Here is a 13532-nt window from a genome sequence, read left to right as displayed (position 1 = left end):
ACCAAGGGTATTCCCGTCATTTTCTTCCTTAATAGAGCTCCTACCAATACTACCAAACCTATCAAAAATGGCCACGTAGGGCTAATTAATATTTCTTTCTTTGAGCACTTTTTTCATTGCCACGTAGGGCTTCATCATACTATATAAGTCGTGGTTCCCTTGGACTACCAAGGGTATTCCCGTCATTTTCATCATACTATATAAGTGGTAATTCCCTTGGACTACCAAGGGTATTCCCGTCATTTCCTTCCTTAAAAGAGCTCCTACCAATACTACCAAACCTATCAAAAATGGCCACATAGGGCTAATTAATATTTCTTTCTTTTAGCACTTTTTTTTTGCTCTCAAATGCTACCAAACCAATCAAAAATGACCACGTAGGGCTAATTAATATTTCTTTCTTTTAGCCCTTTTTTTATGCTCTCAAATACTACCAAACCAATCAAAAATGGCCAAGTGGGGCTAATTAATATTGCCCGTGCCTTGCACGGGCACCCTTATCTAGTTTTATATAGAAGAGCCAAGTTGAGGACGACCAAGGGCAAATTTGTCATTTTCTAAATATTCTAGAATGTTTGTTTTTATGTTATGGCATCAAATAAATGGTAATAGATTTATAATGACAATACAACCAAATATCTTTTCTTAAATGTCATGTGTATCCTAATGATGTGACATTTAATATGGACCCACATTTTCAATCACATTTTCTATATATATATATATATATATTTTTTTTTTGTAGTGTGAAATTTCATTAAACCAAAAATATCTATTAAACAATGGCATTTTAGTAATTTTAATATTATTTAAGGGCAAAATAATAATTGTATAATTAATGACCAAAATGAAAATCTAGAAGAATCCATACATTCCTTTACTTTTAAAATTAGCCCATAAAGATGTTTTTATAATTGTGTTAAAATGAAGAGTTTCTATTAATTAACTTTTTACAAACAATAATAAATGCTAAGCTTGTTTTGACATGTTTTTGAAAGAAAATTTTGAACTAATTTAAAATAAAATGTGTTTGAATAGTTAATATTTTGTTCCTAAAAATACATTAAAGGGTTATTGCGTAAACATATTTTTAATATTATGTTACATAATATGACCACTAAATTCGTATCTTGATCGTTAAAATAATCTTTAAAATGATGTATCAATATTTTTTAATTAATTTGAAGAAATATAAAATTACGTGACTAAAAGAATGAACAATGTTTGACTATTAAGAAATTAATGATTTGATAATGTATTCATCAAAAGATTAAAAAATATAAAAATTTCATTTCTATATAGAATATTCTCTTAATATCAAATATGATAAACTATTTAACAGGGAAAATTTGACAAGGAAAAAAAATTAATATTCAAATTCTAAGGAATATTAAAATACAAACTAAAGAAAAATGAGTAGTTAAAAAATAAAGAAAAAACAAAAAATGAAAATGTCAATAGAAAAGGGCTTGCGAAATATAGAGGAAGAAAAAAAACTAAAAAATAAATAATAACTTGAAAAAGAAAAACAAGTATATTGGTTATTTTGTGGGGGTAAGATTCAAAGTTTTCTTTTACAGCATGATATTTAGAGTGTAGTATCAAAAAAAATTATTAATATAATTTAGAATATAACATTATGTCAATTGTTATCGTATTTAAAAATAAAATTGCTTTCATGATTGTTTTTTTTTTGTGGAGTTAGAAATCAATATTTTAATAAATACTTTCAATATTTAGAATATAACATTATGATAATTGTTATTGTATAGAAATAATTGATTTCATGATTGTTTTTATTGTTGTGGAAGTTAGAAATCAAGTTTTTAATAAATACTTTCAATATTAAAACCAAAATAAATAGAAGTATTTCTATTATCGAAGACAATAATGAAATGTATCACAAAATTCACCGACAAAGCAAACTACAAACACATTATACTTAAGTTGAAGCAATAGAGATTTGAAAGGCTTTGAATCGATCTTTACGAATTGGTTGACCAATGATTAGTATTTTATCAGATGCAAAATTTATGGTGCAAGTATTACAAAAAGAAGATGATAACATTGTAAAAAATAGATACCACTTGCGAAAATATATGAAGATCGATGAACTTTTTCAAAGATATCAACATTTTATATATTCCTCGAATGCGAAATGTTTTAACTCATAATCTAACACAATTCTCTATTTCCTTGCTGCACAGAATTTTTTGGAATTCAACTTTCTCAATTTGGGTTGTAAACGATGCATTTATGTCGTATGAACATTTGAAAAAGATTATTAAGTAATATATTGAAATTGTTTACTGTAAAAAAATAGTACAAAGTATAGAGATCTCATATAATTAGAGGCTAATTACATCATATCCCAGAAGTTTCCTCAATTACAAAAATCTTGAATTTTTCGTTGCTCTCGAATACATTCCTTGGTTGTCTAATACATTACTAATGATATATATTACTTCATGGAAGGGATGTATCCAAGAGGGGATATCTATGATCCGAGAGGGGATGAATGTATTCGATAGGAAATAAGAATATATCTGAGAGAGGATTATGATATATTAAGTTGTGAATTTATGTAATTTTTTCAACAAAATATGTGAAGTTATATTGGGCCCGTATCACGGGCCTTAAATTATCTAGTTAGGACGGCCAAGGCTATTTTGGTAATTTTCCACTAATCCAAGGGCAAATCCGTCATTTTTGTTCAAAGATAAATTTCTATAATTAGCTTTTTCTCGGCCTTTCTAGAAGACTCGTTGTTTCATTTCTTTGTTCCAACAATGGAGAATTTCCAGAAGACTTCTCCCAATTGTCCAAAATTTTCTTTCATCCATACTTAAATTCAAGACATGCACATTAACTTCATCTTCATATCTGGGTGTGCCTTCTTAGGTCAGCTCTTGCCTCAAGATTAAATTTTTCAATTTTATAACTTAAATTCATAGATACTGTGGTTATTGTTCTACCCAACTTTCTCTTCTATGTTCTCTTTGATTTTTCATCCTGTACTTCAAAATCAGATTAGTTTTCTCTCTCAATATTTTCCTAATCTTCTTTTGGTAGTGTTCAAAAATTTCAATTTTATGGGTTAAGATCATGTCTGCTACTGTTATTGTTCTGCTTTCATGTTCTGCCTCATTAATTTTCTTCTTTTCGATTTTCATTATTGCTTATCCTCGAACCAGAGAAATTGAAGAATGCAATTGAAGTTAATAGCTTGTTCAAGTCTTCTATCAATCAACATTTCTTTTGTTAAATTGTTTCTTTTGAATGTCTCTATGCTATTTATTTTTTTATTTGTCATGCATTTCTTGGAAGAGTTTATCCATAATTTTATTTTTCATTGATATTGACTTATCAAATCATTTTTTTCCTTGGTTCTTGTGTGTTTGAAGACAGCCAAGGAGGATCTTGAGTTGGCCTTGGAATCAAACAACTCAAGTATGCATGTAAGATATTGACTTTCAAAACTCATCTCAAGTACCATGTGCCTGAGGCATACAAAGCGATGTAAGTTTTTATCTATTCGGTGAAAATTTGGCATCTACAAATGTAGACATTTATCACTGTTCATATGCTATTATTATAATAAATTTCAAGCTTTGTCTTTTTATATCGTTGAACTTATCATGTGTATGTTTGAGGTTTATAAAAGTTTCATAATAGAATAAATCATTTTATAGCTATTAAAAGTAATTGATTTTTCAGTTTATCACTACTTACTACGTATAGTAAGTAAGTTTGTATCTAACTTTTTGATTTTCTTTGTGAGATGAGGGAGTTAATTATTGACTTGAGTTGTACCTTCAACACTTTCTAATGGAGTAATTAAATTAAAGTTGAGCAATACTTTCAACAATTACACTGTTAAAATTTACATATACTACTTCTTCCCTTTTTAAGGACAGAGGAGCTACTTTGTTGGTGGAAGCTGCTGATCAGAAAAACAAATTTGAAACAAACTGGATTACACTACTGTGTGTCAATATGTGATTTTTTGATATACTTTGCACTATTGTTCTATGGTTTTTCAGTTGGTCTTTCTTTTTTTCCCTTATTGTTCATTTCAGTATATAAGAGTCTGATATGGCTGACATAACAAATTTATGTACACGGCTATAGGTAGAGTTAGAAGTGAGGAACGACCAATGGCAAGGTTGTAAATATGCTCTTTTTCAAGGGTAATGTATAATCGTCCTGCTAAGATTTTTTAGCAAACCACATACTGTGTCTTTCTTTTCCCTTCTAGAGCTTTCTCTCTCTTTCCCCTCACTTCTTATTATATTCAATAACATGACTCAAGCAAAGAAATAGGCATAGTGCTCTTCTTCTCCAATCTCCATGATACTCGAGTTGGGTAATTGTTGGTATTTACTATCAAGATGAGCTCGGAAGCCTATGCACTAGCTAGATTAGGATAAATATTTTCAAAATTTTAAGGGATATGGTTGAGGTGTTTGACAAATATTTAAAGAGAAAGATAGATTTCATCACCAGCAATCCTCGGGTTTGGTAAGCTTTTAACAATCTTTCACTATATTTATTTATTGATTCCAATTTTTATCATTTCCATTTCCTTTGTATGAACTGAACTTCAGTCTCTGAAATAAGTGTATCTATCTTCTTCTATTTCAATATTCTATATAGTAGTTGCTATCCTTTTGGGTGTTTGTTTATACAAGTTAGCACTTCCTTCCATTTGTCCCCACAATCGAATAACATACCTTTTTGAAGGTCCCAATTCCAGTGGAATTATAAAAAACACTATAGGTAAAAAAAATTATCTGCTTAAGGTTGTTGGGTAGAATTATCATATGCTTGTGTTGGTGCATTGTCGAGGTAAGTGTAAGGTGGCTTGGACACTGGCAAATCGAGAACACTCTGGAGAGTTCTGCCATATCTTCCAACTCTGCAGGCATTCAGATTTCTCATATGAGGTATTGCTTTTGTTCTAAGCTACAATCCTATCCCTACCTATTAAAGAATGAGAGAATGGTCAGACCAATAAAGTGTCTAGCAACTGGATATGTAGGATGAGGCAACGCTCTGGATCCTCCCTACTTGCAGAATGAATGGATCAAACATGGGCTTCATTCTCTATTTTCGGGCAAGGGTGAAAGTCATAAGAGAAGATTACCCTATCGATAAGAAAAAGGGGAGAAAAGTGTTGTCATCTATCTTGATCAATTTGTCGAGGCATTAGAAATCCAGTCTGGCTAAAGGAATTATTCTCGCTATTCAACCCATTGTTCTGTCAACAGAGATCATCTTTGACAATTTTCCATTCCTTCCTTGCCGAGCCTTCTCTCTTTGCCATTCAAATCTTCCGCATTTCGAACAAGTGATTGCGCCCGGAGTGTATTTTCTTTTTGTAACAACTTCATTGACCTACCACACTAGGAGACTAAGCGTGCAATCACTTGTTCGAACATATTCAGTTCCTATACACTTAAGTGGTTTGATCATGCTTCTAATCTTCATTTTTTATTTGTAGCAAGATTTAATAAAGTATGCATATGTAATTATCTATTGAAGGATATTTGACGTTCACCACTTGTTTAAAAAATGTCTTAGCTAGAAAAATTATATTTTGTTTACATTGATAAGTAAAATTTGAATTTTCTGCATTCATTTTAAATTCCTTGAATGTTTAGAATTGTACAATAGACTTGGTGTTGTCACATTGCCTCATTGGTGAATGGTACCACTTCTCATGTTAACATATATTGAGCTTTTTGCTATTCCTCGTGTATTTCTTTTTATTTGCTCATGTTTTTGTTTCGCTTATGATTTTAAAGATTTCATTTTTCCCAACCTTGGCATAAATAACTAACTCAATTCTCTTATTGACGAACTCTCTTTGTTTTACACCTCTAGCTTTTAACTGCAAGTTACAGAAAAGGATATCGACCAGTTTAGACTCAATGAACACAGAGGCTGATCAAGGTAATGTATCTCAAATTTTCCTCCTCCTAACAGTCCTTATTGAAAAAAAAAAAAAAAACCTAATCTGATGACTATTTACTGCCGAAATAGAACTTGCGAATTTTGTTTAAAATTTGTGTATACTCTCTCTGATTGTTAAACTTCTTTTGACAATGGTGATGGACTGAATGATCTTATCTCCTTAATTTTTTGCCCTCTATGTATCTCCAGTGAGTGTTGCATGCATTCTTTTATACGAACTCATTTTTTTATCAGTTAAGCATGATAATTGAACCATTTAGCTTTAGCCGATAATAGTTTGTTGCTTTTAAAGAGAAGTAGGTATTGCCAAGATAATAGAGAAACTGATAGTATAGAAACAACTAGGTTCTATTGTTTTCTTTTGTTATCACACACATGAAATTGGAAAAAGATTTGAATGTTGGTTAATATATGAAGTCTCAAAGGACCCGTCTGTTTCAATTGCAATAGCAAGAAGCCAATGACATCTACAATGGGTTAAAGTCTAGCAATTTTGTGATGATTTTTTTTCTTGTGAAAATCCTCTCTGATTTTTTTATTTTTGACAAAATCAACTTAATGAAATAGTTTAGGAATAGTTATATTGGCTGTATTTTTTGAGAAGATAACTATATTGCCTTTGTCTTATATCATATTTGGTATCATGTATTTATGAATCACGTTCAAGTTCAGGGACTTACATATTTGTCTAAGACTTATAAAAAGTGTTAACTTGCCTATTACCATGTCAAATCACGATCAACAACTAGGATTAGCCTTAAAACATGCATATATTTTGGCTTGGGTTGTTGTAGCGTTTGTGAATTTTAAACAATTCAAAGTTCGTTTGTCTTTTTTTGATGCTTTAATTTCAAGTTTTTTTTTCTTTTCCAGTACAAGGAATGGCAATTCCATTTTGCGTGTCATATAATTATGAGATTCCTTTATTTCCTTATGATCAAGTGAATCGATAACTTACAGTCCGCATATGTGTCTAGCCTTTCATGGTTGCGTTAGGTTTATCATTTACTTTTGGCTTTTTATTTTTATTTTCTGATTAAACATTTCACCTTTGCATAATTTGAAAAGCTCTTCCTCTTATTATCAGTATTTTAATTTTGATAATTTAGCGCCGACATATTGTGTTCTTTCTATGAATTTTGTCATACTATGGATGTTCTCATTCCTCACACAATTCATCCCTTTTTTTCCCTACCCTTGTAGAAAATGCTTTTTAACAATTGAAACAGTAGCACTTCAAAAATTAGAATTCTCCCACGTAGCATAGGCTTTTGTCTTGATGCTTTAGGATTTATTTCAATTTTGAAGTCTAATTTTCGATTCAAGTAACTTATGTGCACACCTTTTTTGAATCATAAAGCCATTTTTTTATAAACAAAAGCTAAGCTTATGACATGTAAAGACAAGAAACAATAGAAACATGAGGAGTTGGAAATGTAACAAAAAATTTGTAACCATTTTCTCCTCATGTGAAGATGTGCACAAAGCTCTGGTGTTTTTAAGTTTAAATCTCTTGGTTCTAATACATGGTTGGTGACTCATTATATCCTCTCTTTTTTTTTTTAATTCAATTTGCACTCTTAGTTTTGCATTTTCAAAATTGAAATAAATCCTAAAGCATCAAGACAAAGGGAGAGCAGGTGTAGAAGGATCAAGAGATTTGGTTATGATCATAAGAAAGATTGATACTCTAGCTTTCTGGAGAAAGAAGTGACAGTTGATTCAGCCAAGAAGGTTAAGTGGAGACGGGAGATCTCTGGAGATTCTTATCTCATTCCATTCCACTGACTTAACCAGTAACCTATGGCGAGAACACTTTGTGCATAGCTTAAATATTGACAAAGTCTGAAAATTACAATCCATGCAACATGTATCCTTAATAGCTGTAGATTTTTATTTGTGATCTTTGATAACTTTGTGTTAAGCTTTTTGTGGTAAGTCTTGTCTCCCATGGGGTTAAATTATCAATTTTACTTGCTCGTGTTGGTCAATTCAATGCGATCAATTTCTATGTAATGTGAGTCTGAAAAGGGGCAATATTTTATGCTATGCATTCACAAGTGTAAAAGTGATGAGGTTTTAAATTTAGTTTTGTCAAAATAGACAAATAAAAACATACAAGAATGATAGGAGATGGAAAGAGGGCTAAGGTATACTATGATATGATTCACTTTTGTAATATTGAGAAGAATAAAAGATAAAAAAACAGAACGTGAAATCTGCGGTATAAAGTATTTTTTCTCGTAACTGTTAAATTTTAATTAATTGAGATGTAATTATGGCGTGGACAGGAATGTCCTCCGTATTGAGCTCGTGCAGTGCACGAGCAATGTTCAATTCCTTTTGTGCTTTGATATATAATTTGTCAAATACTATCAAAATATTATTATGTCCTGTGTCCTGTGTCCTAATATATGTTGTCATTCCTTTTCATCTTGAGTTGGGGAGTCTAAGATCTCATCATTGTACATTTCACAATGACATTTTGCATTACCGTCAACTAAAAGATTTTATCGCTTCATTCTCTACGCATTAGACTTATTTAGTTTTTTTTGGCAGCTATGCACTTGAAGCATACATATAAGTGAGCTCGCTCCTTGAAATGTAAGACATTGTGCCCGTGCTAACACTTGAGCATACATATAAGTGAGCTCCGTGAAATGTAAGACGTTGGGCACGGGCCATACTTATCTAGTATTATCTATATTTTTGAATATTTGAACACTAATGGACAAATAAAACTTAAAAGATTTTTTAAAAATAGATCCAAGTCTAAATTTTTCTAATTGTATTAAACATTACATTGAAATTTATTTTTTGATTCAATTCATAATTTGAAAGCTTGTGTTTTGACTTCTAAACATGCACGTTACAAACACAATTTTGCATAAAAATGAAAATAATATTCTTTGAAATGATCGATCCCTCAACGTTTCAACCATTTCATGAAGCTCTTTTGTTAGAATTGACCATTCTTCTGTAATTGAATGGTTTTTGAAGATAAAAGTCTTAAATTGAATAATTTTATTGATACAAAATAAAATTTAATGACTTTTTTTAGATAATTATTCATAATTGAGTGATCTTTAAGACCTTAGTAGGTGTATTTTATTAAAAATATATCATTAGTAGTACAAATGCAAATGAAAAGAAAGATGAAAAAGCTTAAGAATAAAATCCCAAAGCAAAAAGCTAAGAAAAAAAAGCGGGACTAAAAGTAAAGCAAAAACTAAAAAAACAACTTTTTTATTTTATTCTTTAAAAAGGTATTTTTAAATAATTATAAAACTAAGTTAAGTGATATAGCTAAATAATTTCACATACTTGAATAATTTTTTGAATACTTCCGATATTATTTGAATTTAGTTTGATATTTTAATATTTTTGAGTGGATTTGATATTGAATATTTTGATATTTTATTATTTTTGGGGTCTTTATATATAACTTAAAAAATATAATATTTTACTAAATTAGATTATTTTTTTCATGACAAATCCTAAAGTAATTTATAAGAGAAAGTGAGAAACGGTGTATTGATATAAAATTTAATTGCCTTTGCTAAATAATTTCGCATAGAGATTTTCCAAAGAATCTATGCCTAAAAGCTAACATTGATTATGTGCAGGGAATATTAATTGATTATAATTTAATGATGTATTAGTTATAGTTTGGCTCAAAAATGTCTTTATAGTCAATACTTTGGTTCAAAAATGTTCTTCGTTTGTAATTTGGTCAAAAAATGTCCTTGCCGTTAATACATTGGTCCAAAAATGTCCTTATTGTTATTTAATGGGTCAAAATGCTCATTTTCCAAATAAATATATTATTATTATTATTATTATTATTATTATTATTTTTCGAACTCATTCTTTTTCTAATAATGTTTTTTTTTTTAAAATTAGCAAATGTTTATCTTACTTCAATTTAGAAAAAATAAAAAATGAAAATATTTCTTATTTTTTATCATTATATAAATATAAATTAATGATGGATATACTATGATCTTATATATGTATATGATATATACTATATGTCGAAATGGTACATTGAGTTATTCTATTTTAATTGATAAAATGAGATTAAGAAGAAAAAAACTATTTCCTACATTTTTATTTGTTAAAGTGATTTTAGAAGAAAGAAAACAAGAAGACGTGTTTAAAAAGAAAATATATATATATATTCAAAAAAGGGTATTTTTGACCCATTTTGTAACTATGGGCATTTCTGGACCAAAATATTGACTGTAAGGGCATTTTTTAACCAAAGTATTGACTGTAAGAGCATTTTTTAATCAAACTATAAACGGAGGACATTTTTGTTCCGTTCACATAGTTTAAGGGCAATTTTTTATCCTTTTCCATTAAATGTAAGTCATTAAATATTGAAAAATAAATACTCCCCCCATTTCATATTAGTTGAATTTTTGAGGTGTTTCACACCCTTTAAGAAAAGTAGATTAAGACATAAATTGAACACAGTTTTCCATTTTTATCCTTATTAATTATTGTCAAATTTATAATTAAAATAACTAAACATTAATTAAATTGTATTGAAGTCATCACATTGAAAATCCAAATGAAGGGTAAAATTGAAGAATATTTTAAAAATAGTCTTGAAAATTGAACAATTAAGTTAATTTGAAAAATAAAAAATGTCTCAACAATTCAATTAATATGAAATGGAGGGAATACTATTTAGTAAAAAGGATAAAATAGACACAAAATAGTAAATTATTTATTGATTTTATAAATGGAAGCATATAGAACAAGTAATGATGAACAAGGAAGTAAAGTACTCCCTCCGTCCCATATTATAAGTCACATTTTTTATTTGCACTTACATTAAGAAATAAGAAAATTTTACCGTTATGCCCTTATTTAATTTTACTTATGACAACTTTGTAATAAATGATGAAATGTTATATTTCAAAAATATAAATGCATTTGGATGACTATTTAAATTTTACTTTTTGGAGCCAAATTTTTTCACCAATTGATCCAAAAAAATTTTAAAATCAAGTTTTTCCCACCTCAATTTTCCTATATATTGTGTAAAAAGTTTTTTTATATTTTTTATATATAAATTCTTAAAGCAAACATGACAACATCACAAAATATTCAAATGATGTTATTGATAATGAAATTAGAAGACAAATGAATTTTAGTTCTAGTTCGACAAATCATTTGTTTTTTGATTTAAATGGTGCATAACTCCTTTATTTGAATCTTGATTTTCTCAGTTTGGCCTTCACATGTTTTGATTGAGTCTTCAATTTTTACATTCTTTGAACTTTTTAAAATGTCATCTTCCTTGATAAAATTTGTTGGAGATTCAACTTTTGAAATTATTTTTGAATTTTTTTTCATCTTTTATTTTTAATTTGTTTGTTGATATTTTTTTTTCCAAAATCAAATTTTATAGAATAAGTAATGAATAAAGAAAGTAGTTAATTAATGAATAAAGTACTCTCCTAGTGAAATTAATTACTTGTAGATTTCCTAGGTTAGTCAAAGTAAATACATTTTCAAGATTAATTAATTAATCAATCAATCAAGGGTATAATGGGTAGAATATGGTAATTTATGCATAAATTTTATAAAATGACATATATTGTGGTCCAGCTATTTTTAGAAATGGGTGACTTATAATATGAGACGGAGGGAGTAATAAAATAGGCCAAATAAGGAAAATTTGCCTTTTGGCTTCTCTCACTAAACAGTTAGCCAAGAGAGAGACGCACAATAACTATCCAAGACCCGCTGCACAGAAAAGACTTCTCAGTTTCTCGTCTTCTCCAAATTTCCACTGTTCTGGTAAAATTACAGCTTCCTCAAACTTTTGTTTTGTTTACATATATTTGTGATTCATGTAGAAGCTTCTATTATAGTTGCAATTGTTCTAGATCTTTCTTAGGGCTCATTTTTTATGTATATGTTTTCAACTTTGACACTATGAGATTTACTTCTTCTGAGTTGTTGATTTTTGCTTAATAAAACAGTTCGGAGTAGCTTGTCCAGTTCAAGGATTTGGATTCCCTGTATCTATTTATGGGAAGCAAGCATTCCAAGGAAACAACATCCATAAATGATGCTTCTAACTTGAATCATTGGATTCCTGTTGAAAGTAATCGAATTCCTTTTGTAACTTTGCAGGAAGCAACTAACAACTTTGATGACAAGTTGTTAATTGGAATGGGTGGCTTTGGGAAGGTCTACAGGGGTGTTTTGTGTGATGGTACAAAGGTGGCCTTGAAAGGGGTAGTCCTGGGTCCGAACTAGGTGCTAAACAGTTTCTACAAGAAATTGAGACGCTCTCTCAGTTCCGCCATCCGCATCTGGTTTCATTGATTGGATACTGTGATGAAAAATATGAGATGATTCTAATTTATGAGTACATGGAGAATGGGAACCTCAGGAGCCACTTGTATGGGTCAGATCTACGTCTACCCACTATGAGCTGGGAGCAGAGGCTGGAGATATGCATTGGGGTAGCAAGAGGTCTGCACTACCTTCATACCAATGGAGTTATACATCGTGATGTCAAGTCTACAAACATATTGCTTGATGAGAATTTTGTGGCAAAAATTACTGATTTTGGAATATCCAAGACAATGCATGAGCTTGATCAATTTGATACTCATATTAGCACAAACGTGAAAGGAACTATGGGCTACCTTGACCCCGAATATTTTAGGAGGCAAGAACCGACAGGAAAATCTGATGTTTATTCTTTTGGTGTTGTTTTATGTGAAGTTCTTTCTGCTAGGCCTGTCGTAACTCCATCTCTTCCGAGGGATCAGGTCCACATGGCTGAATGGGCATTGAAGTGGCAGAAGAAGGGACAACTGGAACATATCATAGATCCCAATCTTATTGGCAAAATAAGACCAGATTCCCTCAGGAAGTTTGGAGAAACAATGGAGAAATGCTTAGCTGGTTATCAGGTAGATAGGCCATCTATGGGTCATGTGGTGTGGAATCTAGAGTATGCACTCCATCTCCAAGAGCCTGTCATTCAAGATGATTCGTAAGAAAACAGTACCATCTCTGTTGGCGAGAGCTCTTCACAAGAAAACAGTATCAGTCATGTTGATGCCAATTTATCTGCTGCTCAGATGGAGAATTCAAATTTTGATGATCAAACAGTAGTCTGGGGATGAGTAGGGTTTTCTCACAATTGATCAAGTCCGAGGATGGATATCTAAGTGAAAGTGGTAAATACCATCCTTAAGTGTTCGTTAATTCCACGTTTGTTCATGCATCATAAGAAGATTGATTTAATGTGTTTCTAACAATTTATTCTACAAATTTCTGAGTTTTATATAGAAAGTTAACTTTGGAAATATGCATTGCTCTACCTGTGGATCCTCTCTTCATTCTATTATGTGTGTTCGATTGCTTCACATGTTGTATATGGTTTCTAATAAGTTATTTGTACGTAGAAAATCATTCTATTAATATCTTGTCAGCAAAAAGACACTTTCAAAACATGGAACAATTTTGAGCCTCTGGGAAGACCTGATAACATAGTTCTTTGATACCTATATTCCCTCATC

General features: G+C 30.2%; 1 long non-coding RNA gene and 1 pseudogene across 1 annotated transcript; both read left to right on the top strand.

Annotated features, from left to right (window-relative positions):
- The first annotated feature begins 4161 nt into the window (after positions 1-4161).
- On the top strand, positions 4162-8204 carry LOC125867795 (uncharacterized). Its single transcript, XR_007446668.1, has 3 exons — positions 4162-4521; positions 5887-5955; positions 6850-8204. It is a non-coding gene; the product is annotated as an uncharacterized LOC125867795 (long non-coding RNA).
- Positions 8205-11672: 3468 nt separating this feature from the next.
- On the top strand, positions 11673-13323 carry LOC125867775 (receptor-like protein kinase HERK 1; annotated as a pseudogene).
- The last annotated feature ends 209 nt before the right edge of the window (positions 13324-13532 follow it).

This window comes from Solanum stenotomum, chromosome 6 (assembly GCF_019186545.1).
Source record: "Solanum stenotomum isolate F172 chromosome 6, ASM1918654v1, whole genome shotgun sequence".
NCBI classification, from domain to species: domain Eukaryota; kingdom Viridiplantae; phylum Streptophyta; class Magnoliopsida; order Solanales; family Solanaceae; genus Solanum; species Solanum stenotomum.
This window is presented reverse-complemented; position numbering and strand designations above follow the sequence as displayed.